We start from the raw sequence: 7,375 nt of genomic DNA on the forward strand, positions 1-7,375 counted from the left end.
CTTTCATTGCTCTGGGACATTGGGATCAAGCCTGTAGCAAACATCTTGGGTTTAGTATTGGAATTTTACCTCTGTCCAACCTGCAACTCCTACTGCAAGCTGTGAACACACAATTCATGAAGGTTTGGTGGAGACTTTCAAGGGCTCTGCAGCTAAATTGCCTTACTATGGTTCCTTGCATCCAGGAGACAGGTGAGAGCAGTCAGGCAACCTCCAGAGTCCTTCTCCTCCTCCCACAGCCTCAAAATGCCCAGTGCCACAGTTAGAAGGGTAGGTTCTGTTTAAGAAGTGGGCAAACTTACAGTGTTCTGTGATGGTAATAACACTGAAAATATTGTGCTGTATTTACCCAGTACTGCAGAAATAACAGATGTGCAGCAGTAATAAATTAGCTAAATACTTAATTAGAGATATGTAGAACTGAGTGGTTGAGAGAGACTACTGCTTTCTAGAAGTAATTTCTGAAGTAACACCTAAATCTGAAGAGAGAAGTGATTTCTGAGTGTACTCATGAATTATGCTGCTGTGACAGGACGTTATGCCCCATCTCAATCTGTTTAATTCTTAGAGGCATGCTTTGCATAAACTAACAGAAATCACACTAGTTATAAAAAACCCAATCCTAACACACTAAAGGACTACCCTTTAAGTAGGACCTCATCACAACCTTACATATTGATAGAAATATAATTCTGTTAGTCCATTAGCAGTGTAAGGACATTTTCTTGTGCCTCCACTCACAATTGCAGCTACATGTGGTTTCAGGAAGCCTAATGTAACAGTCAGATTAAGTGCTTTCTTGCCTATGGCTATTTTACTGGAAATCCTGGTAATGAAGACCTCAGAATAAGCATTTGTGTCAAAAAAGCATGTTTTCAGTGCTTCCACCCTGGAAAGGGATGCAGTAAGAGTCTGTTTCTCTTCTATTATTGATTATTTATTGTAGTTCTCACTAGAGGATAGAAGACTAAGCCATTCTGTCTCAAAATGTCAAACCTTAACCTTTGTGCAAACTTTCTGAAGTTCAGCAAGCTGTGTGAAAATGGGCCACTGTGATTGAATAATGCTAATGTGGAAATAGTCAACTCCCACACAACGCTGTGTTTCACCATCTGCAGCATGGCTTGGGTCTGCAATGGTTTCACAGGTCTGTGACGCTTGTGCAGATTTTGTGGTGGTTCTCCTATTTATAATTACTACTGTACTTAAACAAACACCTGTACTGAGATAAGCAGTACATAACTGATACATAGATGCAGATGCTAAAAACATAATTACACTCTTGTGCTGAGTATTCAGCTATCCAACCTGACTTCATACCCTGTTATCCATCAATACTTTCAGAGGCAGATTCTCACCCTACCACAGGACATTTCTTTCTTTTCTTTCTTCTCTCCCGGATGGGTTCTCTTGCATTTGGTTGTATTAAAACACATTTTGTGACTGTGTGAATCAGATCACTCTGTAACTATGACCTGCCCTCCTTATAACCCTACAGCTCCACATGCTCTAATGTTCTCTGCCAATTCTACTGGCACAGATTTTTAGCATGACAGCTTCTTCCCCACACCCCTTCTCCTCACTGTGAGCTCACCTCCCTCCTGTGCGAAACCTCTGTTGTCATCCTTCTTTTCTTCCCTAAACCTCTGCTGATGTTTTCTCTCCTCTTAGGCTTGCGCTGCTAAAGTTTCCACGTGGCACCTGGTTCTGGCCCTTCCTTACCCCTCTCTCTGAACAAGTGTTAATCCCAGGCAAGTTCAGTACCAGCTGTAGGTTTACTGTCACAGACACACTGTAGGTACCTTGTCTGTTGTGCTGATGGAATTCATTGTATGAAAAGTGCCTCCACACGGATAGCCTAGATTTAAAAAAAAGACTCCCAACAGCTACCTGAAACCAACCCACTATGAACCAAGAACTAATATTTACCATCTTTGCTCATAGTCAGCCCCATTTACTACTGGATTCCACTCTGGGATTCATTCAATCAAGCTGGTTTTCAATACACTTAATGTGCTTTCCTGTTATTTTTGTTCTCCCTAATAGATAGGTTAATTTTTAGTAAGAATGCCTGCTGGAAGAAACTCAAGATTTGCAATCTTACTAGTTTGTAATAACAGCTTCCACCCAAGCCCAACCCCCATACATTTATTTCTTGCTTTGTAATTCCTAAAGAACCAGAACTACAGGGTTGTAGTAGTTAACCACGTGGCTTGGGCTTCCTTGGACCATCTCTCATACCCTCTTTTACCTTTTACTACTGCAAACATACTGAAGTTCATTGCTGCTTTCAAACGTACTTTGATTTTGGAGAACTCTTAAAAAGTAACATTATTTGGTCTAGTCCATCCTGCTTTCTTTCTTGTATAGCTTAGAACAGTCCATTTTACCAGAGTGGCCACATTATCTTTTCTCTGAGACCATTTACTGTTAGATGGCCTCAATGAGCAGCTCTGAACTAGAGGATCTCAAACTCTCAAACATCTGACATGTAGCTCTGTCCCAGCCGTCAGTTCCCCTTACATCTGTAGCCTTGTTTTCTTCGATGGGCAGAATGGTTATAAATAGAGAAGATGGATAAAATGGCCCAGATTCCTCAAAGAGCTCAGAATTCACTTTTGAGGCCAGAGCAAATGGTCTGCTTTTAGTCTCTTTTTATTTCAAAGTGCTTGGCCTCAACATACTTAACCAGGTTCAAAACTGAGTCTAAAGGTTACAGTGGCTGTATCTACAGATATGACCCAAATCTGGTGGTCATTACTTACGAAAATTCGACCTAGTTCATCTGTAACGTTTCTGTTTGGTGTGCAGCCAAGTTTACAGTATCAGCAACATCAATGCAAAGCAACTGATACGGAAAAATACGATCAATGGACTTTTATTTTTCTTCCAGCTCTGGATAGTGTTAGGCAAAAGAGTAAGGGAAGGTATTACAGCATGTGTTGCCAAAAAGCAAGCAAATATATTTTGAATTTCAAATGCATGTTCTACCAGAAGGGGATGTTCCTTTGCAACATGGTGGGATGCCTGCTATCAGTTTGGTAGAAGCTGTGTTAATGCCCAGGGCATGAGTGTGGGTACCAGGAGCTCAGAGTGTATTTCTGGCTCTGCATGTGACATAGTCCATGTGCCTGGATGAGTCACTCCACTCCTCTTTCACTTTCTTTTTCTGTGAAAAGGGGTTTAGCATCTTTGAAAAATGCTTTGAAATTGATGATCAAACTGCCAATTGATAATCATTCTAAAAAGACTGCTAGTAGTAAGGAGCTCACCTCCATGCATGTAAATATTCCATAAGGAGACCATTAGCTCAAACAAACAAACAAAAAAAAAATCAGCAAATAAAAATAAGCATGATCCTGTGAAGTCACTGATCAGTTTCATCCATCTTCAGTGGTGGTCAAAGTTCTGAAGTTAAACACTTTCTTACAGCAATTAATTAAAAGTAGGAATTAATCTCTTTTTTTTTTTTTTTGAAAAAAGAACTTCCCTGAGGTTGCATTATGAAAGGTAATGGCTTTGATAGGTAACAACCTACAGAGATCCAGGGGCTATTATTTGGGGATTCTTACAGAGCAAGGAATTCTGAACAAAGCTGTTACTGCACCAGTTGATCATATAATGACATTTAACCCATCTTAAAACGAAAAGTGACCTGAAACATGATTTTTTTTTTTTCTTTCTTTCCTTTTCTGTATGTTTAGAAATGTCAAAGTGAAACACACTGACAACTTGGACGCTTTTTCAAGTTGAGAAATTAATCAAAACCAACCTTTTCCTGCAGAGGTTTCATTTTCAACCAAGTAGGCCTCTTCTGATTAAAGAAGTTGCATAAAAATTCTTGATCATCTCTGCACAGGAGTACTGCTGTAGCTGTTGGGTGATTCATACCTGTTTTATAGACAGCTTTCACAATAATCTATAGGTGCTGTTGAAAGACTCTTTATATGAGTACTTTTGTCTGTGCACAAATCACGTGGCCCTGGGGCAGTGCCCTCCCAGCTGCAGAGAGCGCCCTGTGGACACGGGCACCAAACCAAGGCCACACTTTGGAGGAGCAAGGGGAGAGCTGACCCGTTTGCCATCCTGTGCTGAGGGAATAAGCCCTGCAGCAGGTTCCCCACAGTGAGTCCGTGTGCAGACGGGAGGTGGGAGGCGCAAGGCTGGACAGAGCCGTCACTTCCTGGGGTGCAGGGAGCCAGCATGAGGGGTGGGAAGCCCAGGGGTCTGCTGCTGGGGAAGCTGACTGTAGGGTGGGATCTTTACAAGGGTACACAGGAAGCAGGCAGGAGGATGAGTGCTAACTGTTGGAATTAGTGAAGTGGTAGAGTGGGAAGGAATGGCCATGCACTGGGATGGGAAGAATAGGAAGGATTTGGAAGAAGAGGAGACAGAAACAGAGCAGAGATACGAAACTGGGTGGGGTGAATGTCCATAACTATGGCTTTATACCCAGTTGTAAATTTTCAGTAGAAGTTTTTCAGAAGCAATATGTATAGAGTGTTATCTATGGAGTATTATCTGTGAAATTCTGAATTCAGTATTTTTAAGAGCCTGTGGCTCTTAGAAATTGTACTCTTAGACTGTTAGAGTGGATACTCTTTGGCTAACCTGCAGGGAACTTCCTTCCTCCATTTGTAAAGGAAATAAGGATGTGAAGATATGTATCTATGCTGTTGTGCTTCCATTCCTCCCCTCCCTCCCACTTCTTAGCACTGGTGACTTTATCAGCTTTGCTTCAGGCATCACCTATCTTGTATTCAAGGTTATCAGATAGCGATGAACTAGGCAAAAAAGAAATCCAACTTTTGACTCAAACTCTTAAGGTATAAATGATGTAACCCAGAATCCAGCACTACTCCTACAGAGATCAGCAGTCAAGTACCAGAACTGGTGGTCAATGTTTCACCTTTGGATCACCAGATTAAAAAAATAAGTCTCTTTCAGTGAAGCGTACACAACAGCACCACTTATAGTTAGATACTGACAGAGCCTTCAAGGCAGCTAGGTGAATGTTTGTAGCTACACTTTTAAATTTTATTTTGTTTTTTTAATGCTGTGACAAATTTTGAACTGTAGATATAAGGAGACAACAAAATGCTGCAAAGTGTGAAGTGTGCTTGACAGTTTAAGAAAACAGCTAGCTGGTCTTGAGTATTTGAGCATGAAACTGACCCCTTCATTCTTTGCACGACAGTATCATAAAGCCTTTTAGGTAAGTTACAGCATTACTGCCAAGCCAAATTATACATATTTGATGCCTTAGCACTACAGCATTGTGGACTCAATCTTGTCCCACATCGGCCCTGGCAGTGGGAGAAGGGATGGCTTGCAGAGGCACTACAGCTGAAAGAGCTGCGGGTCCTGCTACAGCCTTGCCACAGAGAGCTGGACAAATGGCTTCACTGCCCTGTGCCCGGAGCGCTTCTGTCCCGCAGGGCCCTGCTCGAGCAGAGGTAGCTGCGCGCCGGGCGGCTCAGCCGCGAGGGAGCTCTCGCCGCGCTCCCAGGCAGCCTCTCACGGGCTCCGATGCAGAGCGGCTCCGTGGTGCACAAACCACACGTTCCCAGTGAAGTGGCCTCACTTACCCTGTGTAACTCAGCCAGCACAGCAACACCCATGCTGCTTTTCGGCAGAAAGGAGACCCAGCTCGGTCCCACAGCAAGGCTCCAGTTCAGTTCAAAGACAGAGAAAACTCAACAAGGAAATACAAAGTTGTTCAAATTAATATCTTCTTTCTGAGAGCAGCTTCTACTTATAGAGTGAGTGAGCATAAAAATGGCATTTGCATTCTCAGGAAACAATGCCTGTGCACAGTTTGCAATGTTTCAGATTCATTCTTTGGAAACAATTTGTGTGATTTATTCTGTTTTTCTTCAAGCGTGATTCTGTTTTTCTTCAGGGCTGCTTGGGGTGTGTGGTTTGACACTCAGCTTGTCAGTTTAGCATTGTGAGATTGTGAGTTTTTTGAAGAGGGCACATCTGTGGTTATAGAAGAATAACAAGAAGCATCAGATGTTCAGAAAACCAAAAAGCAGAGCTTGGGAGGATCTTAGAAATGAATAGTTAGCAGAGATGACATATATATGACCCAGAGCTGTAGACGGCTAATGTGGTATCTGTAAAATCACTTATTTTTCAAGTTTTCAAATGCTCTCTGGAAAAATTATCTTAATAAGGAAAAAACACTTTAACTACATTTCTAGTTGTGAAATTTTATAATAAGCCAAGGATCTTAAGCAGCAAAAGTATCTACCTGTTTGTTTTTGGTTTTTAATTTACTGAGAGCCCATAGTTCAGAAAAAGAAGAATGTATTCAAAAAAGCTTTTAAGTCAGTCAAAGCTTTACGCAGTAAAACTACTTCTCTTTTGAGAACAGAAGGAAATGTTGGGACTGCAGCTTCATCCCCTGTATTACTCCTTTAGACTGCTTGGGAATAATTAAGTTTGATGGACATTTAACCAGTCTTTGTACAAGAAGGAGTCAAGTCAAATTGCAGAGGGGCATAGGCTTATGCAGGTTTCTGTGTAACAGTGAACTGGATCTAAACCTTGTTTAAAAATCAACAGGGTTTACAACAGTGTCTGCCTTGTTAAAGTGCAGTTATTATTCTAGCTTAACCATCTGCATTGTTATCAAAAGACCACAGTATTTTCAAACTTATTTTTTAATCTTTCCCTCCTATACTGAATTCACTCTCTCTCTTCTGGCTTTGCAGGTAAAGATACTGCACCAACAAAACTTCACTTGCACCATCTCAGTGAAGTTTTTTAATGGATGACATGCTTTGAGACCATGCACTCAGTCTGAAACTTTTGAACAAGAAGTGCAAAAGTTAGTAATTATCTTCATGAATTCTGTACGAAAGTGATACTTAACATTTCAACTGGCAAAGTAATGTACCTACACTTTGAACTACAGCCAGCCTTGCTAAATCAGTACTAGCCACAGATTTGCAACCATTTATTCTATTTATTAAATTAACAAATCAAAAGTGTCTGCAAAAGGTTTTCTCCTGACTGTGGATAGCACTTGCAGTACTGAGGTGTTTACGGAAAATCCTGCTTAGTGGCAAATCCTGATTAGGAAACGTTATCATTTTTCTGCATAATAGGTGAGATAGACGTGCCTAACATATGGTTGCTATAAAATACCTTAGATGAGTCAGATCTTAGCTGACAGCTGTAGGCAGAGTTGCTGTGCCTTCTTAGATAATACTACCAATTATGGTCCTTTTTGTTACTTAACTACTGTACTGTTAAATTATATTAACCTGATTTGTAGACACTCCTGTTTGAATAGAACAAAAAGGCAAGATTTATGATGTAAATCCTGATCTAATGTTTGCAGCTTATTAAAGCTATATCCAAAGTC

The 7,375-nt window shown here is 41.0% G+C and overlaps 1 long non-coding RNA gene across 1 annotated transcript; it reads left to right on the forward strand.

Moving 5' to 3' along the window:
• Positions 1-3,781: 3,781 nt before the first annotated feature.
• LOC116448036 lies at positions 3,782-7,375 on the forward strand. Its single transcript, XR_004241790.1, has 2 exons — positions 3,782-4,125; positions 6,720-7,375. It is a non-coding gene; the product is annotated as an uncharacterized LOC116448036 (long non-coding RNA).

This window comes from Corvus moneduloides, chromosome 9 (assembly GCF_009650955.1).
Source record: "Corvus moneduloides isolate bCorMon1 chromosome 9, bCorMon1.pri, whole genome shotgun sequence".
NCBI lineage: Eukaryota > Metazoa > Chordata > Aves > Passeriformes > Corvidae > Corvus > Corvus moneduloides.